Genomic DNA, 27,423 nt, shown 5'->3' on the forward strand with positions numbered 1-27,423 from the left:
CTGTACTCTTTTTTTCACCATCCTATTTTAATAGGATTACTTCTTATTTTAATATTTATTTCCACTGACACATATTTTTATTTTTATTTGATTGTTTTATTGCATGTTATTCTGCTATGGTCCATCCTAAATCAATTGTTGAATAAAATGGGTATAAAATAATGAAATTATAACTTAAAATAGGTTATCTGCTGCTATCAATAGAACATGGTTTTTTTTTTTTAAGTTTATTGATTTATTTTGAGAGAGAGAGAGAGGGAGACAGAGTGCATGAGTGGGGGAGGGGCAGAGAAAGATGGGGAGAGAATTCCAAGCAGGCCCCTCACTGGCAGCGTGGAGCCCATCCCGGAGCTCGATCCCATAAATCATGAGATCAGACCTGAGCCAAAACTAAGAGCCAGATGCTTAACCAACTGAGCCACCCAGGTGCCCCCCAATAAAAACATTCCTAACAAATCTAATATTCACTTCACCTAATTTCTTCTAAACTAAAACATGACAAGGGAGTGAAGTTTTCCTTAGAATTTGTGCCTACTTAATCTAATGATAGCCAATATTTACTGAACATCAGTCACTCTTCCAAGCACCTCATTTGTACTAACTTACTGAATCTTCACAAGTGTCCCCAGGTGCTGTGAATGCTTTTCAGAGGAAGAAGGAATAACAAGGACAAAATATTACTAAAATTAGGGTATTCCCTGATTTATAGTCAGAATTTATCAGTTACAAATAGATTTGACGAGGGGCACCTGGGTGGCTCAGTCAGTTAAGTGTCCAACTTCAGCTCAGGTCATGATCTCACAGTTTGTGAGTTTGAGCCCTGCATCGGGCTCTATGCAGACAGCTCAGAGCCTGGAGCCCTCTTCAGGAAAGGAAGGCTTTCTCTCTCTACCCTACCCTACTCACACTCTGTCTCTGTCTCTCTCTGTCTCAAAAATAAGCATTAAAAAAATAAAATAAAAAAACAAATAGGTTTGACTATCCACAACACAATACTTAATAAATGGTGCTTGAAGGAACAAAGGTTTATCTTTTCAAACAACAGAAATTCCACTGGAAGACATTTCAAGATTAATATAGAATTCCACAGTGCCATCAGGCTCCTGTCTTTTCCTGAATCATCTTCTGTATGTCTTCATGCTTACTGCGTCATGGTCCGAGATGGCAGCACCACCTCTGTCCATACATCTGCAGTCCAGATGGAAGGGAAAGACAAAGGGCAAAAATGCTTACCAGCTGAGGATGTCTCCTCTAACAAGAAAATGCTATCTTTTCCTAGATGCCTCACGAGGTGACTTTCACTTGTATTTCATTGGCCAGTATGAGGTCAGATGTCTTCTCCTTTCACCTACAAGAGAATCTAGGAAATGTAGTTTTTGTTTGTTTTTTAGGTAAGGCAGATTGCCATCCCAAATAGAATTGAGGTCTTATATGTAGGCTATCAACAGTGTCTCTCTAAAGTTCTCATATGCAGGTAAATGATACCAATATGTCATGAAAATTAAAAGATTATCAGATTTATAGAAATGACAAAATTGAGCCTATTTTTATTCCAGTGTCACTTTAGTGGAAGATTTTTAGGCTTTTTTTTTTTTACTATATGGGTCTAGATCCAATTTTCCACATATAATCATATTTGTTATAATGACTTTTTGTGCACCAAGATATCACCAGATATTCTGCACTAACAACATTTCCAACAGTGATCTTGCAAATATCCTCATCCAAAAGGTTCAAAATTCATTAGTGTATCTAAACCCTCACATACACAAATACACAAAGACCAGGAAAAAAAACATACACACACACACACACACACACACACACACACACAAGCAGTGTCAAGCAGTTGGGAATTAACTAACTAAAGAACATTTAGTGATAATCAGGATTAATTTTGAGGAAAATGATACTGTTGGGGTTTTAGAAAGAATAAACAACTGACATAATGAAATATTTGCAGTATTTTTTTCACCTTCTGTGAAGGGAGTTGTTTTCCCAACAAGATGTGAATATCTGTTACATAAATATTAAATATAATTCTTATAATTACAATGGGGAGGAAACCTTCAAACACTCTATGGTTTAAATTAAGTTTATTTCCTCTTTCCAAACCCCTGTTTTAGCTAGCTAGGGAAGCTGTAATTCCTGCAACTTCTGAAAGACTGGAATCTAAGAATGGGCTGAAGAAGTTGAGGTGGGTGCCATAGTGATGCAATATTACTGCCCAATAGTATTCCTTACAGAAAACAATTTTTAAAATGTGCAAATATTAACAAACACCTTTAAAATATTCAGAACTAGATGGCTAAAAATAAGGCAGTGGTCTCATGGAGGATATTGGGTGCTTTCTGCTTTTCATTTTAACTTCTTTAGGTTTCGTTGGGTTTTTAATTTTTATTATTTTTTTGAGAGAGAGAGAATGTGTGCACACATGCACACTGGGGGGGGGAAGAAGGAAAGGGAGAGAGAGAATCTCAAGCAGGCTCCACACCCAGTGCAGAGCCCAAGAGGGGCTCAATCTCACAACCATGACCTGATCATGATTCATTACCTGAGTCAGACACTTAACTGACTGAGCCACCCAGGTGCCCCTAGCTTTGGTTGGGTTTATAGGAATGTGTTTTGAAGAAGAATTCAAGGTAATTTGTCTTCTGTGAGGCAAGCACTTCTATACTTTTATCATGCCCCAGCAGGAATGCCATCCCTCCCTTCTGTTCCTCTTTGAAAATCTGTCCACTTTTCAAGGCTGCACCTACAAAGCCTTCCCTGATACCACTGTCCACCCTCTCTCCTTCCTCATAATCTAATTAAATTCATTGTAGTATTACTAGTGTGTATCATGACCTTATAATTTATCATACCAGGAATATTTTGAGAGAGAAAGAAAACACTATTAAATATTCTGCCAACTCAACAAAAGTCAATCAAGAATATTCCAGGCAGGCTGGGATACACAGTCACCCTACTTATTTGGTCCAGGGACTTATGACATCTATTAAGGATATATTCCCATAACTTCCAGAAGGTCAAAATCATGAAAGTAGGTTCAGGTTCCTGACTATCTCCTAAACTCCATTTGCATTTAGACACATATAGTCTGGATACCACTGCAAGAAAACTGTCTTTTCAAGTTTTATCTCTTATTTGATGACCATTTGTTCATAAAAAAAAAAAAAACAGCATCTTTAAAGACTTCATATGACAGGGGAGGAGAAAGACTAGGTGGGATGGGGGTAGATGCTGGGTTATATGATAGGTTCACCAACCAGCTAAGTGATGAACACCTTCTTAGCAGCCTCAGCATGCACAGTTAAAATTCCCACATCAGCAAAGTGCCAAACTGGTACGTCATGATGTTCCTTGTCAGTTCTCACAAGTTAAAGTACAAATGCTGAATGTAAGATAATTATATATTGCCTGGACCTTCCTTAAGTTTCAAGACTCCATGGTTTCAATGAAGTCCTTGTTCAAGCATTTGAGCTACTATGAAGCTGTTTTCTGAGAAAAGCTATAGACTAAAAGCTTAGCTATGTGTTCATAGGAGATCACATAAATTAGTCTATATCTTTCCTATAAGCATTAGGAATTCCAGAAATTCCAGTAGATTAGAATTCTGAGGCCCATTTCCTCAGAGAGATGGAGACAGGGACTTTTCTATATACATGTTAATATTTAAGGCTATTTATGCCTAGAACCCCACCTTTTTCCTCCTCACCATCAAATTTCTGAAAGTCTTGCCTATACTGTTCATATTCTGTGCATTTCTCACTCTGACTTCTGGCTCCCGCACATATATCTGTACCATGGAAACTATTCAGGGAGCTTAGGAAGTCCCTGAAAACCTTTTCAGGCTTTATTATAATTGAACTCTTCTCATTGGCCTTTCCTCTTTGATAGATGATTTCTTCTATAGATGTTGGTTTCTAACATGTCACTCCCTCCTGGTTCTTGGTCTCATTTGCTGACCCTTCAACCACTTCCTGAATATCAGTATTCTCCAAGGTTCTGTTCTAGGTCCTCTTTCCTCCCCACCTTCACTTTCTTCCTTGGCAAATAAATTACTCCCATGGTTTCAGCCAATACTACATAATCAGCAGTCGTGGGTTTTAAATGTTTTAATTAGCTCCAAATTATTCTACTTCATGCTTTCTCAAAAAGGTGCCTTTATTATGCAACTAAATGTCATTTAATTTTTAGAATTTCATGGTATTTCCCCCATAATTATTCAAATTCACCTGCCTTTGTAGCCTGTCACATTATTCTTTGTGTATGGATTTTTTTATGAACTAATTTGTCTGAGTTCAAATCTCAACTCCATCACTTACTAGTGGGAGCTTGGGCAATAAATTATATAACCTCTTTGTGCCTCAACTTCCTTGTCCTATAAAATGTCAATATAAGGGGCGCCTGGGTGGCTCAGTTGGTTAAGCGGTGACTTCGGCTCAGGTCATGATCTCGCGGTCCGTGAGTTGGAGCCCCGCGTCGGGCTCTGCGTCAGGCTCTGTGCTGACAGCTCAGAGCCTGGAGCCTGTTTCAGATTCTGTGTCTCCCTCTCTTTGACCCTCCCCCATTCATGCTCTGTCTCTCTCTGTCTCAAAAATTAATAAACGTTAAAAAAAAATTAAAAAAAAATAGCAATATAAGAGTAAGTCTAATCTCATGTAGTTATAGGGGAGATTACAGGAGCTAAACTATATGCAAAGCACTTGGAACAGTGCCTGGCACTATAAGCCCTATATCCTTGTTAGCTATTATATGGTGAACATACTTATATACTTAAGAAAAATTCCGTATTTCTCTGCAAGGTGTGCCCTCTTTTGTGAGCATTAAACTGTTCATGTGGAGATCACATAGGTATCTCAGCTACAACATGTCCAACACTCAACCTATTGTTTTTTCCAGCAGACTTCGTCATCTATTCCCGATTTGCATGAGTGGTATCACTTTCATACCCCATCAAGCCATAAAATATCATTGTTATTTTTTTTTTAAGTTTATTTATTTTGAGACAAAAACAGAGTGCATGAGCTGGGGAGGGGCAAAGAGAGAGGGGAAGAGAGAGAATCCCAAGCAGGCTCTGCACTGTCACCACAAAGCCCCCTGCAGGGATCCAGTGCAGGGCTGGATCCCATGAACCTTGAGATCATGACCTGACCTGAAATCAAGAGTCAGATTCTTAACTGACTGAGTCACCCAGGTGCCCCTCTCTGTTACTTTTAATTATTCATCCTCATCCATCTAATTGGTCATATTGCTTTTACCTTCCAAATGTCTTAGATCGAGCCCATTTCTCCATTCCGGTTGTCACTCATCTTCTCTCAACTTTACCCTCAGAACTCCCTTCCTCAATTTAATCTACCTCTAAGACACTGGTCTGGTCACATCGTGTTGCTGCTCAAGTCTTTCAATGCCATGGTCCATAGCAGTACTCTGCAAAAGAACTTGCTGCAATGATGAAAATTTCTGTATTTGTGCTCTCTGAAATGGCTGCCACTAGCTACTTGCGGCTGCTGAGCACTTGAAATGTGGCTAGTGCAACTGAGGAAACGAATGTGTAATTATGTTTAATTCTAATTAGTTTAAACGTAGCTTCATGTGACTAGTGATGACCTTACTGGATGTACAGGTCTAGAAGATAAAGCCCACCCATCCTGGCTTTTGAATACATTCCCCACCCCCTTATACTCTATACCCTGACCCCAATAGTCTACTTCTCTTCTTCCAACACTCCTTGTATTTTTATACATCTGTGCTTTTGCCTAGAAGGCCTTTTCATTTTTTCCACCTGATGAATTCTTATTCAGCTTTGCAAACTTCAGTCAAACGTCACTCCCACTCAGAAACCTTTACTGACATCATGTATATAGATATGCAGGCTTACTTTTACTTTGCAGTTTGCAGTTATTGCTATTACAATAGTTTTACCATATTATGTTTGAACTGTTTGTCTCCTCCCAAATTATGATCTCCTGTAGAGCAGTCCTTAGCTCAGTATCTTGGACTTGTAAAACATTATTGAATGCATAAATAAATAAATGAAATGCAGAAAGCTAATTTTGATCAATAACTGAATACCTATACTTTGTGTTGATGGACATTAATGATCTTGTTTCGTCTTCTTTAATCACCTTCAATCATTGGTTCAGTGCCTGTCAAAATACCATTTGGAACAACTGACTTTGAAATGGCTTGGCCAAAGATTTATGCTGGTTATTCTGATTCTACACTCTCAAGTTTGTACTCCTGTACTAAATCAGATTGTTGGAAAGGTATAAATCTTTCTTCCCTCAGAAGTACTAAGGACTGTTTTTTGTTGTTGCTACTGTCAGAAATGGTCATGTGGAGACTGAACTTTCAATAAAATTCTCTCAAAGACACTGTTCATTATGTGGTTCAGTGTTTCTTATAGAAAGACCTATGGGAGAATTCTTGTGCTAATACAGTACTAGAAAGATTTCATCCTTTACAACAAACTTGCACACATCCTTTCTCTAACGAATGACAGCTACATGAACCTTCACATTTCCCTCAAGCTGCCAACATTGTAATTAGCAATTTTTTTTTCAAGCTTAAGGTAAAGTCCATTCTTTAATCTTTGTCTTAATGGTTTTATTGGATCTATGCTATTTGTTGTTGGTAGCACCAAATCCTTTTTATCAAATATTTATCACATGTTCTTTTAGATACTATCAATATTAAATAAAAAAATATATAAATTTCCCATTTTATTTTATTTTTTAATGTCTACTCCTTTTTGAGAGAGACAGAGAGACAGAGCGTGACCAGGGAAGGAGTAGAGACAGAAGAGGACACAGAATCTGAAGCAGTCTCCAGGCTCTGAGCTGTCAGCACAGAGCCTGATGTGGGGCTTGAACTCAAGTTGGAGGCTTAACCTACTGAGCTACTCAGGTACCCCTAAGATTTCTCATTTTAAATGATCTATTTATATATATCTGCATTATCTCTCCAGCAGGTCAACTTCTTAGAGACAGTAATTCACCTCTTCCCATTTGCTGCATTCTTTCTGTGGCAGGGGTCTCACAGGTAGTCGGTAATTGATATAGTTATTGATTTATGGTATTAAAGCTAATTAAGCTAAGAAGTGCTACGGTCTAATTCTAATATTTTTTTAACTACTGGTAAAGCTGAGCTACTATACTGACCTTAAGGCTGATAACAACACACAAAGTTATGTTCAACCTCATTAGCAATCAAAGAAATACAAATCAAATATAGAACTATAGTTCTTGAACTGTCTAGTTAGAAAAGATTTTCTTCCAATAGTAAGTTACATGCTGGCAAGCATCTTGAGAACCAAGTGGAATTCTTATTAATGGAGGTAAGAATAACCTTTCTAGAAAAAAATTTGGCAATATGGGGGAAAGCTTTAAAAATGTTTATATTTTTGATACAATTGTATTTTTAAGGATTTTAATCTAAGAAAACATTAGATGTGCAAAATATCACACACAAGAAAGTTTTACAGTACAGCTGACAATACTAACAAAATTGGAATAACATGTTAAGCAGAAGAACGATGAAAATTAGTACAGATGTTGTAATTTGACCACACTTATTTTTTAAATTTTTTTTAATGTCTATTCATTCTTTGAGAGAGAAAGAGAGCATGATCAGGGGAGAGTCAGAGAGAGGGAGACACAGCATCCAAAGCAGGTTCCAGGCTCTGAGCTGTCAGCAGAGAGCCTGAAGTGGAGCTCAAACTCACAAACCATGAGATCATGACCTGAGACTAAGTCAGACTCTCAACCAACTGAGCCACCCAGGAGCCCATAATTTGGCCACATTTAAACATATCCTAAATTTAGCAATCCTTTTTCTAGGAATTTACCCAAAAAGAATATAGATGTAGATATAGATGATATAGAGCTAGAGATATAGATACATATACTATTTCATCATTATTAAAAATTTCCAACACTAAGAAATAAAGTAAAACTCAGAACCTTTATGTGATAGAATACTAGGTAGCTATTAACTGTTCTTTTAATTTTATTTTTAAGTAATCTCTACACCCAACATGGGGCTCGAACTCACAAGATCAAGAGTCACATGCTCTACAGACTGGAGCCAGACAGGTGCCCCAAGGCAGCTATTAACTTGGTGTTGTAGAAAATTAACTGACACAGGAAAATGAACATAATAAATTGTTTAGATGCAAATATGGCCTACAAAACACCATTTACAGTATGTAATTATTTCTTAAACTCAAAATTATTTAGGGGTGCCTGGGTGGCTCAGTCAGTTAAGCATTTGACTCTTGATTTTGACTCAGGTTATGATCTCACAGTTATGCAAGTTCAAGTCCCAAGTCAGGCTCTGAGTTGACCCTGTAGAGACTGACTGCTTGGGATTCTCTCGCGCGCATGCTCTCTCTGCCCCTCACCTGCTCACACTCTGTCTCTCTCAAAATGAATAAACTTTAAAAAATTATTTTAAAAATAAAAATTGTGTTAAAACTTAGGTATGCCATTGTGCTCTTCTATACTTGTCAAACTCTCTACAATGAACAAGTAGTACTTTTTTAAAATCAGAAAATCTATCCAAGGCAAGTATGCACTTGCGATTTTAAAATCTCAGTATAGAAACAGCTAACAATAAAATGTAAGAACGTCTCTAGGTGAGGGCAGGTGTTTTATACTTTAGGCACTTTAGAGACATCTTATCAGTGTTTTATGATCCTTATCCAGACAAGGTCAGGAAGCCAGGGCCACTGAGGCAAGAGGCTTTATACCACCATAGAGCCCACATACACATCAGTACCTGCTCTCCATGTCTTCCGGCTCTAACCACAACCGTCCAACACACCATTCATGGGTTCTACCAACAAATAGGCTCAGAAGTCATCAACATTTCTCTCCAGAAAAGACCCTGGCCTCTAGGGACTGAAGGAGGATGCAGGAGAAAATGACCTCATTATGTTTTCTGTTTGGATGCTTTACCCCAGTGAATGGGACTCTACCTTACAAAAAATGTAAAACATAGTTTTTTTGCTTTCTAGTCTTTTTTGCAAATTATTACTTAGATGCACTAAGCAACATGCTAAAGAATGAAACTGGACCGTTTTCTTATGTCATACACACAAAAAAACGGATTAAAGACCTGAATGTGAGACATGAAACCATAAAAATCCTAGAGAAGAACACAAGTAGTAACCTTTTTGACATCAGCCATAGCAACTTTTTTCTAGATATGTCTCCTAAGACAAGGGAAATAAAACAAAAAATAAACTATTGGGATGTCATCAAAATTAAAAGCTTCTGCACAGTAAAGGAAATAATCAACAAAACCAAAAGGCAACCTATGGAATGGGAGAATACATTTGCAAATGACATACTTGATAAAGGATTAGTATCCAAAATATATAAAGAACTTAGAAAACTCAACACCAAAAAACAAAAAGTCCAGTTTAAAAATGGGCAGAAGACATTTATAGGCATTTTTCTGAAGAAGACATACAGATGGCTGACAGACACATGAAAACATGTTCAACATCACTGATAATCAGGGAAATATATCAAAAAACTACAATGAAGTATCACCTCACACAAAATAACAGGTATTGGCAAGGATGTGGAGAAAGGGTAACCCTCTTGCACTATTGGTGGGAATGCAAATTGGTGCCACTACTCTGGAAAACAGTAAGAAGTTTCCTCAAAAAGTTAAAAATAGAACTACCCTATGATCCAGCAATCACACTATTCAGTATTTACCCAAAGAATATAAAAATACTAATTTATTTTATTAAATATTTACTTTATTTATTTTATTTTGAGAGAGAGAGAGAAAACATGAGCAGGGGAGGGGCAGAGAGAGAGAGAGAGAGAGAGAGAGAATCCCAAGCAGACTCCACACTATAGGCACACAACAAGATTCTGGGCTCAAACCCACAAACCATGAGATCATGACCTAAGCCGAAACCAAGAGTCAGATGCTTAACCAACTAAGCCACCCAGCTACCCCGAAAAATACTAATTCAAAGGGATACATACACCCCTGTATTTATAGCAGCATTATCAACAATAGCCAAATTATGTAAATGGGCCAAGTGTCCATCAACTGATGAATGGATAAAAAAGATGTGGTGCGTGTGTGTGTGTGTGTGTGTGTGTATACATATGTACAATGGAATATTACTCAGCCATAAAAAATGACATCTTGCCATTTGCAATGACATGGATGGAGCTAGAGGGCATAATGCTAAGAAAAATAAGCCAAAGAAAGAAAAATACTATATGATTTTTCTCATATGGGGAATTTAAGAAACAAAACAAATGAGCAAAGGGATGAGTTACTGAGGGGAGGTGGGTGGGAAACGGGTTAAACAAATGATGGGGATTAAGGAGGGCACTTGCTGTAATGAGCACCAGATGTTGTAGGTAAGTGTTGAATCACTATATGGTACACCTGAAACTAATATTACACTGTGTTATCTAACTGGAATTTAAATTAAAACTTTAAAAAAATAGCTGCACTAGGAAGTACTAAGAGGTCTGAAAAGAGTTAATGTTGCTGGCAAGGTCACAAATCTAATCCCTACTCAATTTAATTCAATTTGGAATACGTTACTGAGCACCTTAACACTGCCAGGGACTATACTAAATGACGCAGAGTATACAAAAGCAAACTAGCATTCAGTAAGCATCTACTAGAAGTCAGGCACCAAGCTTGAACTTCACTTCCTGATCTCTCACAGCTTCTCAACCACCCTGCGATGTAGTTAATGCAATCCCCGTTTAGCAGATGACATAGAGGCACAGGGCAGAGATAGACTTTGCCTAAGCCGATATATTAAGTGGAGAAGCTAAAATTTAAATTCAAATCACCTGATCCCAAAGCCCATGCTTTCCTCACCAGTCATCAATGTATCTCCACCATAGAGAAAAACGAGTTATGCATAGCATTTATTAGTCCTGCATCCAAAGATCTTTAAAGAAAGAGGGGTCAGGGGGTGGGGGGGGGGATGTCCTATAAGTTCAGTTTAAACCTCTAAAGGAAGGTAGGAGGACACCTCTTCCAGGGATGCTGAGGGAGAGTGTTCACAAAAGGGGATAGTGGCCATAAACCAGACCATGGAGTTTCTTTTTTTTTTTTTTTTTGAAATTTATTGTCAAATTGGTTTCCATACAATACCCAGTGCTCATCCCAAAAGGTGCCCTCCTCAATACCCATCACCCTCCCTCCCCTCCCTCCCACCCCCCATCAACCCTCAGTTCTCAGTTTTTAAGAGTCTCTTATGCTTTGGCTCTCTCCCTCTCTAACCTCTTTTTTTTTTTTCCTTCCCCCCCCCCCCATGGGTTTCTGCTAAGTTTCTCAGGATACACATAAGAGTGAAAACATATGGTATCTGTCTTTCTCTGTATGCCTTATTTCACTTAGCATCACACTCTCCAGTTCCATCCACGTTGCTACAAAGGGCCATATTTCATTCTTTCTCGTTGCCACCTAGTACTCCATTGTGTATATAAACCACAATCTCTTTATCCATTCATCAGTTGATGGACATTTAGGCTCTTTCCATAATTTGGCTATTGTTGAGAGTGCTGCTATAAACATTGGGGTGCAAGTGCCCCTATGCATCAGTACTCCTGTATCCCTTGGGTAAATTCCTAGCAGTGCTATTTCTGGGTCATAGGGTAGGTCTATTTTTAATTTTCTGAGGAACCTCCACACTGTTTTCCAGAGTGGCTGCACCAGTTTGCATTCCCACCAACAGTGCAAGAGGGTTCCGTTTCTCCACATCCTGTCCAGCATCTAGTCTCCTGATTTGTTCATTTTGGCCACTGTAACTGGTGTGAGGTGATATCTGAGTGTGGTTTTGATTTGTATTTCCCTGATGAGGAGTGACATTGAGCATCTTTTCGTGTGCCTGTTGGCCATCTGGATGTCTTCTTTAGAGAAGTGTCTATTCATGTTTTCTGCCCATTTCTTCACTGGATTATTTGTTTTTCAGGTGTGGAGTTTGGTGAGCTCTTTATAGATTTTGGATACTAGCCCTTTGATGTGTCATTTGCAAATATCTTTTCCCATTCCGTTGGTTGCCTTTTAGTTTTGTTGGTTGTTTCCTTTGCTGTGCAGAAGCTTTTTATCTTCATGAGATCCCAGTAGTTCATTTTTGCTTTTAATTCCCTTGCCTTTGTGGATGTGTCGAGTAAGAGATAGCTACGGCTGAGGTCAGAGAGGTCTTTTCCTGCTTTCTCCTCTAGGGTTTTGATGGTTTCCTGTCTCACATTCAGGTCCTTTATCCATTTTGAGTTTATTTTTGTGAATGGTGTGAGAAAGGAGTCTAGTTTCAACCTTCTGCATGTTGCTGTCCAGTTCTCCCAGCACCATTTGTTAAAGAGACTGTCTTTTTTCCATTGGATGTTCTTTCCTGCTTTGTCAAAGATTAGTTGGCCACACTTTTGTGGGTCTAGTTCTGGGGTTTCTATTCTATTCCATTGGTCTATGTGTCTGTTTTCGTGCCAATACCATGCTGTCTTGATGATTACAGCTTTGTAGTAGAGGCTAAAGTCTGGGGTTGTGGTGCCTCCTGCTTTGGTCTTCTTCTTCAAAATTACTTTGGCTATTCGGGGCCTTTTGTGGTTCCATATGAATTTTAGGATTGCTTGCTCTAGCTTCGAGAAGAATGCTGGTGCAGTTTTGATTGGGATTGCATTGAATGTGTAGATAGCTTTGCAGACCATGGAGTTTCTATAGGGTTCCAGCAGGATGGCAGCAGAGGTGTTCTAGTGGCTCAAGACTTTCAAGAGCAAAGGCACAGAGGTGAGACTTGGTGCTATGCCTAAGAAATGGGGATTGTCTTTGGGAGGTCAACAGATGGACTTGAGGCTGGCAAGGCAGGCCTGAGCCAAGCCAGAGAGAGGCCTGAATTTATATTCTGGATAGTTTTTGAGCAGGGGAACAGCACAGTCAGAATTGTGCTTCAGACAGTTTACTTAGAAGTATTTGGTCCAGTTTAGTGTTTTTCCCCCTTTTAATTTCATAAGGGAATTTGGTATTTGAAGAGAAAAGAATGACCATCTTAAAAGGTCAGGGTTGTTTGGGTTTATTTTTTTATTTTTTGTTTTGTTTGTTTCTTCTTCTTCTTTTTTTTTTTTTTTTTTTGTCCTTTCCTACTTTTTAGTAAATGGATTTCCTTAACTAGGTTCTTGACGACAATGTAAACCTGACCACTTAAGAACTCACTGTCTGAGCCTCAGATATTAGTCTTTCATTATAGACCAACATTATTTTCCCATTCACCAAATTACTTCATACAGGCAAGTGCGGATTGGTTGCTAAGATATTTCAATCAGTTCAGCTTGGTTAATGAAGAATATGGACGTTGATAAATGGGTGAATCCATCAGTGCCCCCTGCTTAGGGGATGTGTCATTGTCACATCACCACTCATGGAAATCAGGTCAAGTGGCTCTGTGTTTTAGGATGGGAAGCAGGGCTAACCAGACAAAACCAATAGAAACTTAATTCGGAAGCAAAAAAAAAAATTGTACATGAACATAAAGAGCTAGAGAGATGAATATGGCCTGCCTTCTTTTTTCTTGGAACTCTTCAATGCTGCCTGACAATCAGTTCAATTTAATATAACCCCCTGGGAAGCACACTTTCTTCCTAAGCAGGAAACTGTAGAATGTCAGAAATACATAAAAGGCAGCTTACATCTGGAAGAAGAAAGACAGGTATGCTTCTAGAAGGAACACCTATGAGGTGAACCCTGAGAATTAAGCACTGCTCGCCTATTAATGTTTCTTTATTCCTGGCATAAGGATTGCAATTTAGGAACAGGCTGAAAACTCCTCACTCAGTATTCCAAAGTGGGCTCTGAGCCCCAGCGCTAGAAATGAAAGTCAAGGGGCAGTAGAAAATACAATGGTAGTTTGGAGAAAGCCGTGAGAAGCAGGACAGGCTACTGTCTCCTGCACTCCCAGACCCTCGGCACCTCACCCCGGGACGCCTCCTAGTCACCTATTTGGTTCTCCTTTCCTTGCCCTCTCCCCATGCCAGCTCACCCCGCAGAAATCTTCCAGTGTAGCTGTGCTCCAGCTGGTCCTACATCCCTACTCCCTATCACTCTGGGTTCTCAAGCAGCTCCCAGAGGAGCACCCAAGTGCTGTGGACAGGCCTGGGGATAGGGCAAGGGGCATGGTCCCAGACCCGCAACTCTTTTCCACCCAGAACTAATCGTTTGCAGCCATTTTGTTTACTGAGCCTTCCGTTAATATCTCTTGGTAAGTAAAAGCTCTCATCACCAAAACAGGGTCGAGAACCACCATTGTGTGTCACTACAAGCCTGGTTTCACACGTCTCATCTGGCCCACTGGCTTCACCAGCCCTGCCTCAAAGACACTCTCCTGTACACCGTTTCTCAGGGTGTTCATATCACTCCGGCACCCTCTGGATCATAAAGAACTCTTCATTAGGACATTTGTTTCATGCTTAGCCATGTCATGCCTTTTGTCATTTCTGATGTATTTTCTTCTCTGTTTTGTTTTCCAAGATGGACCAGAGCTATGAGGTGAGCCAGGGTCCCAGCTGCAGAGACATTCAGCATTCACTTGCATGTGGAACCCTCACACAAGATTCTTTCCTACCTCCTCACACTGGCTGACACCCTGATGCACCTCTGCTGGTTGCCTGCTCTTTGCAGGGAGACTGAACCCTCTTTCTTGCAGTTCACCTCCTGCCTCTCTCAATTATCTCCAAGACTCCAGTCTGTCCTGACCTCCCCTCCTCAGATCTAATACACACGTACTCAGTACCACACAATGTAGCATGTAATCACCCCTTGCCTTGAACTATTCTCTGTTTGCTGTAGATATGACTTTGGTCCCCCTGACAGAACGTCAGGCTCACCAACACATTGGACTGGGTCTTACATACGAAGGCAGATGGCCTGATTTGCTTTGGGTGGACTACCCTGAAAGGTCATTGAATGAGTTGACTCCTTAATTCCAACAGAAGAGAATTTTCCCTTTCTGTTTTGAAAGGCCACCCCTGCCTTCACTTTCAGTGCTACAAATAACTTCCATAAAACTCATGAATATGTATAAAACAGTATGTTTTATAAGGAGAAGCTACAGAACTATTGACCCCATTTCCGTTCTGGTTGGGCTTTTGTAGTTGTAAATACCAGAGGCATAATCACACCAGGCAAACACAGTAGCAGGGGTGTTTGTAAAGATTCAGGGGTGTACAAAAAATCCCTGAGCCAAGCCGTAAGCAAAGTTATGTCAAGGCCTCCTCAAAAACCATACGTAGAAACTGGCTACCCTCCACTGCCCAACCCCCAGCATGTCCCAGACATCAGGAGAACTGAGTCTGCTTTTTGAGACAGGGCTATTCCATTCCCTGGGTGTATGTGTCCACCTTTCTAAGCTTCCTCATGGCTTCTCAGCTCCCCTATAATTTCATAACGTCCCATAGACACACACTTTTTCCTGTAGCCCCAGATACTGTGGAACATTTCAGTTCAGCACCGGCCATTCTCTGACCCAGCTTCCCCCATTCAAATCTAAAGAGAAAGAATCTGATTAACTGGGTTCCCCTTCTGTCCAGTGTCCAGTAGGGAAGAAGGAGGCAGGCAGTATAAACAAGACAGACTGTAGAATCTGAAGGAAAGAATATTGGGGTTCCTGGGTGGCCCAGTTGGTTGAGTGTCTGACTTTGGCTCAGGTCATGATCTCATGGCTCATGGGTTCGAGCCCCATGTCAGGCTCTGTGCTGACAGCTCAGAGCTTAGAGCCTGCTTCAGGTTCTCTGTCTCCTTCTCTCTCTGCCCTTTCCCTGCTCACACTCTGTCTCTCTCTCTTTGTCTCTCAAAAATAAATAAACATTAAAAAAATGTTTGGAGGAAAGAATATTAAGGAGGTAGGACTGGTCTCTCTCGTAGCATTTATTATTACTTGCAATGCATTCAAAATATGCCACTGTCTCCCTCTGATTTTACCTCTTCTGTTTTCCAAATACGCTATTTTCACCAAAGTAATTCTAATTTCTAAGTGCATGGACAGAAGGAAATCAGCAGCCTGGACCACACTGAGTGTCACACCGATTGTGCCTCGTCAGTCAAAGCTGACACCATCCAACAAGGTCCGTCTCAGAGAAGCACCTTGAATCAAGCCTCTTAAAAATCCCTCAAGTTTAAACATACTCAACTCTGTATCTAAATCGAGATATTCTCTCAAACTAATGAGGCTACATTCTATTGTTTGCATTTTGAGGCCATTAAAAATGCAATTTCCTCTGGTTCTCTCAAAAGAGCTTCATGCTTACAAGTTCTGTGAGCTTTTCCCACTGAATATCATTATATCATGAGATTTTTTGACTGCTGGACAACACAGCGTTTGTTGTTCAGTAAAGAATAGTTTGAAGGGCACCTGGGTGGCTCTGTCAGTTGGGCATCTGACTCTTGATATTGGCTCAGGTCATGATCTTGTGGTTGTGGGATCACTCCCTGAGCCAGGCTCTGTGCTGACAGCACGGAACCTGCTTGGGATTCTCTTTCTCCTTCTCTCTCTGTCCTCCCTTGCTCTCTCTCTCTCTCTCTCTCTCTCAAAATAAATAAACATTTTTTTAAAAAGAATAGTTTGAGATATGAGCATGGTGTCCGAAAATCAGTACTTTATTTTCCCCAAATGAAAACTTAAAAATTCTGTCAGGTTTTGATGTTGCCAATCTTATTTATATTAAAAAATAACAATAATAGTTGCTAGACAAACTTGTGGTATCATAGCCTTCTTGGCCTATGGTTCTCCATTCTGCAATTCTTAACATAGAAAATGTTTCCATAAACTGAAGACCAAAAATAAAGGAGAATTCCCACCAGACTTCTAAAAGAAACAAAGTCAAGTTGTAAATTTTAGGAACAAGAAACTTAATTAATTCTCCATAAAGAACTATGGGGATAGAACCAACATTTTATGGACTAAAGGTGTACAACGCCAAAACCTAACTAAACATTTTTGAGACTACTTTACCTTCAGTGATAACAAATTATTGAATTTTCTGCCAAAGGGAAGACTTATAGGACCTGCGAGACTCAGATTCAACAGAAAACAAGTCAGTATTATTGGACATTAATGATTTTTGAGTCTTTGAGATGGATTTTATAGCCAACAACAATGATTCTGTCTTACTCACATTGAATCATGTAGAAAGGAGGAATTTTGAAATTGGCATTTTCCACACAATTTATTGCCTATGACTAAAGGCAAACGCTGGTTTCCCCTGGTATCTCTCACCTTCACTACTTCTGCATAAGAGCAGAACTCTCCTAACAAGGTTTGTGCATGAAATCAGAACTGTGCCCTAGGGGAGAAGCTCTTCAGATCCTTCCAACTACCACTTTTTTCCAGATCCTGTAGATGTACTTTGATATATACAGTATTGTCTTTGCTTACATTCTCCCTAATAATCTACTTGATGCACTATACACATGATGTGTTGTTATTTTTAGCAGACCAGCATTCTTTTTTCTGATTCTGAATATAGCCATAACACGTTGTCCAAGAATTAATTGCTCCTTCCTCTGTGCTCCTATGGCCAAAGTACCTCTGTTCTAACATAAGCAATATAATTTGCCTTATATAGAGTGTAGCTAACCAAACCACAAATGTCTCTCAAGTTGCCTTATACAGAGAGTAACTAATCAAACCACAGCTGTCTCCCTAGATCATATTCCTCTAGAAAAGAGAATGTCTCCATTGCTTTGTCTCTCCCCAGGCCCTTGGCATAGCACCCGGTGGGGCCAAGAGACAGTTTCTGGATTTCATACTGTTCCGTCCTCAGCCACCCCAAATAAACACATAATCCAAGGGAAACTGCACTTGGCAAACTCAATCTTAAAACAATTTTTCAGCCCTCTCCTCTTCACCCTCCAACCTGGTTGCAAAACCTAAGACTTCTTTCTAAATAGAAATTCTAAAGCTGCCTGTCACTTAGAAGAAAGGAGTAGAGGGTAGAGAGGGAGAAGGGTGAGGTGAGAGAGAGAAGAGGAGGAAAAGAGATGGTTAACATTTTTTGAGTCCCATATGTCTGGAATCACATTAAATACTTTACATGCTTTATCTCATTTAATCTTACCAAGAGCCCTAAAAGGGAAATACTATTATTGTGCTATCTTTCAGCTGAGAAAATTGCAAAGGTTAAGTAACTGCTCAGTCACTGGTAAGAAGCATAGCCAAATACTTGGAAATGTTAAGGGACTGAATAAATGATCTTGTCACCTTTCCCCTGGCACTTCAACATGGTTGAGAACTGGAGTAAGATAAAAGCCATCCATTATTTGACTCCCTAGCATTTCAGGCACACACACATTCACCTGCCTATCAGACTGGATTAAGTGCTTGGTATACTTAGCTAAGGATACAGGAAAGTATTAGAAATATAGTAGCCACAGAGACAGGAGCAGGTCCAGCATTCCTCAGTACAGCTTCTGGTAAAGAGGGTCCACTGCCAAGTGTTGGAGACAGCATCACAGAAAGTAAGATTTGCCAGAACTTGGAAGACCCAGTTTTTGCTTTGCCATAGTCTTCCACAAGGAGAATTCCAGACAAAACTTCCCGCTAACAATCCGAAGCCTGGATTCAGGAAATGTTCACAAATATTGGGATCTCCTGGCTCAGCCTTAGTGAGGTCACCTGCTCCTCCAGAGAGAGAAACCAGAGACAGACACTATGCTCAGGTGACCCTGAACCATGTCTTGGCCTCCATATTCCTCAGCTGGAAAAGCCAGTTCCCTGCACACTCAAACCTCAAAAGAACATGTTGAATATTTCCTAAAGTGTGAGCCACCACCCCAGTGTCAAAACTTCCTGGAACATTGTTGGAAAAGCCTATGCCTCATGCACCCTGGATCTACTGAATCAGGATATCTCGAACCGGAAACCAGAAATTGGCATTGTTATTAAGCTCCTAGTGCCACCCCTACTCACTAACATCACAGCATGGCTGTGTGCAAAGGGGTTGCTTTCGCTTAAAGGAGAGTCTCATTGATGTGAGAATAACTTTCCACTTAAAACATTCAAAACCCATTACTGTTACCAACTTTTCTTTCCAGCACCTTCTTTTGCAGAAGAAGCAGATCCTAAAGTTTCAAGTGAGTTCTTAGAATTGTACTCATTAAACTGTATGTTAATCATGGATCAGGGATAGCACATTATACAACCCATTAAGCTTTTGTATGTTCCTGAAAGACTGCAGATTGTATAAAAATACAAATGATCCAGTGGTTAAAATAATTGGCTATAATGAACAGCAAAATTAATTATGAATGACCTCATTGCTTACCAGTTGACCTAAGTCATTAAGCAAATATAATGGGTTGGATGAAAATAAGATGTAGTTTGGCTCCTCCAAAGTGTTTCACAACATCCACTGCAGTCCCAGGGTCTCACTGCCAGCACAGAGGATATATAGAGGAGGCAGTGTACGTGAGGCCAATGATGGTCCTCTAGAGAAAGATTCAGTATGAATCCCTGATAAGAGCATAATCTACTATGAGATCCTGAATATCCTATAGAGCAGGAAGAAAATCTTCTTCAGTTAAATGAGCTCTTCCGTACCACCAAAGTGTCTTCTGATTTAGCTAAGTACTGACTTACTAAATTAGCATTTCCATCCGGGTGCTCCATGGAACACCAACCCTAAAAGATGTTGTGGGGAAGATGGAAAGAAGTGTGAAGGCAGAGCTTCTGGAGCAAAGCACCTTTTAGAGAATCGCAATGCAAACTAGCACATTAAACGTTCTGAGAGCCTGGTGATAAAGAAACTCATTTCAGTTCTGCATTAGTCAATGTTCTTGGTTGCCAGCCAAACCCTGCCTGTCCGAAGGAGAACTGAGGGTCATAGAGGGACGTGAAGGACCTCCCAGGGAGCATGGAAGCCTGCAAAACCAAGGATGTTAGGCACAGAACAACCTGGAAACCCGGCCACCATGAGTCACCTCATCTCCTCCTTTGACTGTGTCATTCCCCCAATGAACGTCTCAGGATGAATCATTTGAACAGAGAAGCCCAGGATGGAGGCCTGTTCTCTGACTGATGGGGGCAGAGAACATTATTACCTATTCCAGAAAACTCCTTACAAGGGGCAATGAAGACCCTCACTTCAGGGTGTGTACCTTGGACAGTTCCATCTCCCTGAACTCACACGCCCATTAACCATTTTGCAGCTCAACTTTGTTTAACTCAATGTTCTCAAAATTATTCTACAACCATTTCTTCACATAACACCTATTAACAGTAGAACACCCTTTTGGAAATGGTGTAAATAATAGTAACTGGGATTTGTGATTAGTATATAAATTGGGTACATGATTAACATGTTGAACACACACTTAGTATAACCGATCATTTGCATGGTTAATTTTGAAGGTGTACTGAACTATTATTTTTGTTCACAATGGTATTCTGAGCAGATCACCCCCAAAAATAAATAGGTTCTGAAGCAAGTTATTCTAAATGTTCTTATTCCTCCAACTTTTTAAAATCTACAATAACTTTGGTTAAAATGAATCCCAAGGATAGCCTTGATGGGGAGAAATTAACAAAAGAGCAACCTGTTATCTCCGGGCATGTTGAAGGGGGTCTGTACCTCATGATGTCAGTAACAGTGGGGAAAGGGGTGATCTTGTTGTTATTATCTCCATTAATACAATTATAGTAATCTGTAGGGCACTTTATATCTTACAACGTTCTTCTACCCACCTGACATCTTTGATCGTAAAAGCTCTGGGCCAGTAGTTCCCTTATGAGCTCAGGATTCTGGCTGCCTCCCTGAGTCACTGCCTAAAAGTGTCTCTGACTATGAAACGTTACCAGCAACAAAACTGTCTGTTGGGTCTTACATGATGTTAAATGAAGGAAAGATGCTACTCTCTGCCCCTGTAGCATTAATGCTTCTGTTGTTTATGTCTCCAGTTTTCCCACACTTTGGAGTCCAGAGTATTCACAGTCAAATTAATCCCCAGAGAGTAAATGAGCTCAATGCAGGGGAAATGAGGACCAGTAAGAATACAGCTGGCCCACACACGACAGAGGAAGAGGAGCAAAGCTAAGTCTCACAAGCCTGGATGTTAGAGACAGTCATCCAGCTGCTTATAGCCCCAATAAGAGAAATCAGCATATTGGTTCTGCCTTAACCATGTCTAAAGGAGGTATGGGCGATGTCAGCCCCTGCTTGCTTCTGCTTCTGCTTCTGCCCAGCCCATGTCAAGCACTGAACACCTGACCTTTGCAGACCTACCTAGTGTGCCCAGCACAGGGAATACCTGGTCTAGAATCACACTAGCACTTTTATCCACCAATGATCAGGGTTCAAATGGTCTACACTATTCAGTTGGTCCAGAGCACTAACATTGAACTTGACCAGTCACCCAGCTTGTTGCCAGGAATTTGCTACTTCCACTGCAGTTTTCCAGTTAGAGCTGAGACACAGGCCCCCAGATCCAGGTTTCTGAGGTTGACCCATGTTTCTTGTACCTTCTTGTTAACTCTAATGAACCTCTCTGCCAGATAGGATTAGATTTGGCTGCACCTAATAGAAAACACAGAGGCTTAAAACCAAAAGATTTGTTTCTTTGTGTAAAAGAAGTCCAAAAGCAAGTGACCCTACTGATAAGTTGGTTTCACAAAGTCATCAAGAAACTTTGGAAAAAGAAGAAGAAACATACCTGTCATTCTTCTTCTCAAGGGCTCTCATAGTCCAAAATAGTCCCTAGACCACCATCCACCACATCCACATTTCAAGCAGTCAGAAGGAAGGAGAGAAGTCACAAGGAACTTTCTCCAGCCCTCTGTACTTCTCTTAAGGAAGCTTTTCAGAATTCCTTCATAATTTCCACTTTGTTTTAAGCCAGAACTTATACATATTGTCATATATAACTTCATGGAAGGCTAGGAAACATAGTTTTATTGTTGGATATATTGCCACCCCCAATAATATAGAGCTTCTGTGAGTGTATTAGTTAAGATTAAATTCATATTAATGTAGGCAACCCAGGACTGGTTTGGTGGCCTCACAACTACCAGGTCTCAGGTTCCTTTTACCTTGTGGTTCTACCATCCTCATCATGGGACTTGCACATTGTCTCAATCAGTTCACCCTACTATAACAGATTACCATTGACTGGGTGGCTTAAACAACAGCCATTTGTTTCTCACAGTTCTGGAAGCTGGGAAGCCCAAAATCAATGTGCTAGCAGATTCATTTCTTGGTGAGGATGCTACTACTGGCTTGCAGATACCCATCACCTCTCAGTGTTCACATGATTTCCTCTTGGTGTGTGCAAAGAGAGACAGAGATAGACAGACAGACAGAAAGAGCAAGTGAGCTCAGCTTTTTCTTCCTCTTCTTATAAGAACACTAATCCTAGTATGGGGGATCCACCCTCATAAGATCATCTAAACCTAATTACCTCCCAAATTAGGAGGCCCCACCTCCTAATACCTTCACATTGGGAGTTAGGCCTTCAACATATGAATTCAGGAAGGGGGTACACAAATTTTCAGGCCATAACACACTTCATGGTCTATAGTGGCCTTTCCTACTCCAGCCATCACATCTCTTGTCCAACTAGCTAGAAGGAAGAAAGCCTGGAGACTCTAAAGATACTTCCTGAACATTTGATGTATCACTCTACTTTCATCTCATTAGTCACATATCCATATCTAACTGAGAGGGAGGCTAGGAAATAAATTCTGGGTGGCCATGTGCCCAGCTAATATTTGGGAATTCTAATTCTGGAAGATGGGGAAATGCTCATTAGAGACAAGTATCAATTTCTGTCACCATTTGTAAGAAAGACAGAATACATAGTGGATAAGCAATTAAGAATACCTACCATAACTTCCCTCATCCCACTGGGACACCCACTAGATTCTGAGCCTTGCCCTGATCAAGAAGCTCTGTCAAAGCCATGACTCTTGGATGAGAACCATTGGGTCTAATTCCTTGGACTAGATTTTACCTGCTCCCCTTGGTTTTGAAATGATGGTGTCACCCTAGAGCTGGTTCATCATTCTGTCCTAAGACCCCTTCCCTTTCCCTAACCTTGTCTAAGAACTCCCAGCATGTTTTATATTGCAGACTTAGCCAGTTTTAACAAAGAAACAAAGAATTGTTGGTTACTTTAAAAAAATGTTTTCCACTCATTTCTGATCATGAATTAGGTTTAGTCTTGTGAAACTGCCTCTTTTTAATTGGACCTTTTGACAGAACCAGATGGGTTTGCATTTGTAAACAGAAGCACATGAATGAATGAAAGAATAACTGAAAGAATACCATGAGTAACTGCAATTTTGCCAAGTTCAGGAAAACTTTAAAGAAGTTTAGAGATTATAGATAGACTACTGGTCCTGCCTGAGGTCAACACATGGTGGCACATTAGACGTGGGAAGGTTACAATACTACCACAATGGCACCTGGGTTCACATCATCCTGCATACATACATTCACTGTGAGAATACTGACGTCACAATAAGGAAATCCGTGTGTGTATCCCAGTTTTGACACTTTTTAACACTCATAACTTAGTCAAGTTTCTTCATCCCAGGTTCTCCTTCTCCCCAATGAGGATGACATCATCTCTAAAGAGTGAAGATTAAGTGACTGCATATGAGGAAGAACCTAGCACTATCTTTGGCCCACAGAAGATAGTCAGCAATGGTCCTCTGAATCTGAATTTATATGGAGAAAACGTTCAGTACCACACTAATTACATACACTTTTTAAAAATACATCACTTTTTTATGGACTTAAAAAACACTTCATTCTGAATTTTCCATTTTAGAAAAACAAACTATAAATATTTTCAAGGCTCTGTAACCAGTGCAGTAACCAGTATAATATTTAGTACAATAAGATAGCTATTTTTTTTCATTAAAAAAATAAAAGCTTGTATTGGAAATTATACCAATAAAGTCCATTTGGTTTTACAACTTAATTATATGTAGTAAAATTTTACTGCCACATTTAACAGATATTAACCTAATTCTTTTTAAACAAAAGCAGTATTTGACTGGAAGTGAACCTAAGTTGAGGGGAAAAAAGGAACCCCCTTAAAATATTTCCTCAGTATTTATTTTTCAAGAAAGGTCAACTCAGCTAATGCATGAGTTTGCTTAATGTCTTATTTGTGTTATCTCAATATTTTTAGTAAAACAAATTTGTTACTATGGTGTTCAATTTTAACATTACCACAAAATAGCCAATATCAGGAAGGCAAGACCAACTGTGACTTTTGCAATAACAAATTTTAGTCAATTGAGTTTATACACTGGTTAAAACAATTTTTAAAACTCGGGCAATAGTTGGAAAAGATGAGTCTTTCAGATAGATTAATCTCTTACTATGTTCTAGAGGATTTGTCACTTCCTTTATAATAAAACAAAACAAAACATAAGAATCTATTCAAGTGCTGAAAATTCATTGCTTTCAGTCTTAATACACTTCACAGTGAAATTTTATCAACATTTCCACCTTATTTGATGTGTTCTTGTATAAAATAAAATATTCTTTAAAGTTCTTAATAAAAATCCATAAGACACCATTAGGTCCTTAAAATATGTTTCCTATAGAATATTTACAATGCATAGCTTCAGAAGCTGCCAGAATGCATATGCATGAGCAATAATACAGACTTCTTGGGTGATTATCTGAAATTCAATTTGACTCTACAACTATTTATTGACTAGTATAAAATCAGAGGTAACAAGTTTATGTAATGAATAAGATCCACACTTCACAGACACCGTAACGGCATCACGAGGCATCACCAACCATCATCGTGGAGCTCCCTACTAGATAGGCAGCCATATGGTAGGCTATAGAGACACAAAGATATGTCAAATACAGTCCCTGCCTCAAGACGTTTGCATTATTGGGGCACCTGGGTGGCTCAGTCAGTTAAACGTCCGACTTCAGCTCAGGTCATGATCTCACAGTCTGTGGGTTTGAGCCCTGCGTCAGGCTCTGTGCTGACAGCTCAGAGCCTGGAGCCTGCCTTGGATTCTGTGTCTCCCTCTCTCTCTGCCCCTCCCCTGCTCATGCTCTGTCTCTCTCTGTCTCAAAAATAAATAAAAACATTAAAAAAATTTTTTTAAAGACGTTTGTATTATTATTCTTAATATGGATAAGGCCAGCATATTACAATTGTACAGTGCTTTACAAAATAAACTGATATCCATTATTTGACTCAACACCTTCAACATTCTTTTTTTTATTTTTTTTAATGTTTATTTTTGAGAGAGAGAGAGCAAGTAGAGGAAAAGCAGAGAGAGAGGGAGACACAGAATCCGAAGCAGGCTCCAGGCTCTGAGCTGCCAGCACAGAGTCCGACGAGGGGCTCGAACTCACAGACCATGAGATCATGACCCGAGCCGAAGTCAGACGTTTAACCGACTGAGCCACCCAGGCGCCCCGACACCTTCAACATTCTTATAAAGTATTTGAAGAACAGGTAAAACCATCTTCATTTTATACATTAAGTGAATCTCAGCAATTAAGCAACCTGCCCAGGGTCACAAAACTAGACTGATGGCAGAAGTAGGATTGGAACTACATTAATATCTAAGGATTTTTCCATTGTAATAAACTTCTTCCAAACATTTATTTAGGAAGCCGAGACATATTTATAAGACTTGGTTATAAAACACCAAGGCAGTATGGTAGATACAAAGGACAAATGATCAATATCAGATGAATTAAGGAAGCTACGGGCAGAGAACTTTGAGCCTGGACTCTCTCTGCACAGGCTTCCAGAGGGCATATCTGAACTGGTTGTGAAGGATAGATGACATGCAGAAAAGCAGGGAAGAAGCAGGAGGGCATTGCAGGGCAGAGCAAGCTTGACCCAAAATGTGTTGCTTGAATTACCATCCTCTCAGGAGCGCAATAAACTGAGGGTAATTCATATTTTTGTCAACCTTGACCTCGTAATGCCTAGCACAGGTCCACTGAGCATTGTATGTCAGGGTTGTTGTTTTTTGGTTTTTGGTTTCTTTTTCTTTGTTTGTTTGTTTGTTTGTTTGTTTTAAGTAGGCTTCATGCCCAGGGAGGAGCCCAGTGTGGGGTTTGAACTCACAACCCTGAGGTCAAGACCTGAACTGAGATCAAGAGTTGGATGTTTAACAGACTGAGCCACCCAAGTGCCCCTTTTTGGGTTTTTGTGTGTATGTGCTGAGGGAAGTTATCCCTGATCTCTTTCAATAGCCAGCCCATGATAAATGTTGGGTAAATGGAGAGATGAGTGAATGAATGAATCAGAATAAATGAATGGGCAACATTCACTCAAGGATTAGAAAATCCCAAGGACTCAAGGATTTGGAAATACCATCACACTTCTGAGTGAGTCTGTTAATTAATTAATGCATTTCTTTATGCATAAATTATATATACATGAAGGGTTCTCAGCTGAGGATGATTTTGCCCCCCAGAAGATACCAGGAGACATTTTTTGAGTGTCACGACTAGGAAAGTACTGCTGGCATTTAGTGAGAAGAGGCCCAGGACACTGGTAAACATCCTGCAATGCACAGGAATGCACAGCACAAACCCCTAAAGCAAAGAATTATTCTGTTCAAAATTTCAATAGTGCCAAGGTTGAGAAATCTTGTTTTATAATAAGTGCTAGTAACGATTTTGGCAGTGAAGGAGGACAGAGGTTTCAAATATGTAAACAGATTAATCATTATAGATAATAATAAATAAGAATTATAAACTGGTAAGTACTAGAAAAAAAGATTGAGAAATACCATGAAAAAAATTGTTGGGAAATTCTTAATACATTTTTGCTTCTGGCAGGAAAGGATAACTGGTCATTTCCAGAGGACAGCATTCTGGAAAATCTCAGGCAAACTAATTAGAAACCCAAACACACCAGAAACCCAAAATAAATTGGGTGCTTTTTCTGGGGGAAAAAAATTAATGCTTAAGGCAATTGTTCTGCTATTTTCCCTCTGAAATGTAGCATCACCCCCAACAACACCGTCAACATAAAGAAATTAAAAATAAGTAGAATAATGTTTGAGACTTGAGACTTCCATTTTCCTTAAAATACAAAAACAGGGGCCCTTGGGTGGCTCAATGGGTTAAGTGTCCAACTTCGGCTCAGGTCATGATCTCACAGTTCATGAGTTCGAGCCCCACGTTAGGCTCTGTGCTGACAGCTCAGAGCCTGGAGCCTGTTTCAGATCTTGTGTCTCCCTCTCTCTCTGTCTCTTCCCTTCTCACACTAAGTCTATATCTTTCCTTCAAAAATAAATAGACATTAAAAGTTTTTAATAAAAAATAAAAATAAAATGCAAAGACAAATTTTCAAAAACAGAGAACTATTTGGTTTTAGAAAGAGGTCTGTCCACCCATTCTCCCTTCCTTGGAGGAATCAGCCCTTCCTCACTCCTTG

Source organism: Felis catus, chromosome D2, assembly GCF_018350175.1.
Source record: "Felis catus isolate Fca126 chromosome D2, F.catus_Fca126_mat1.0, whole genome shotgun sequence".
Taxonomy (NCBI): Eukaryota; Metazoa; Chordata; class Mammalia; order Carnivora; family Felidae; genus Felis; species Felis catus.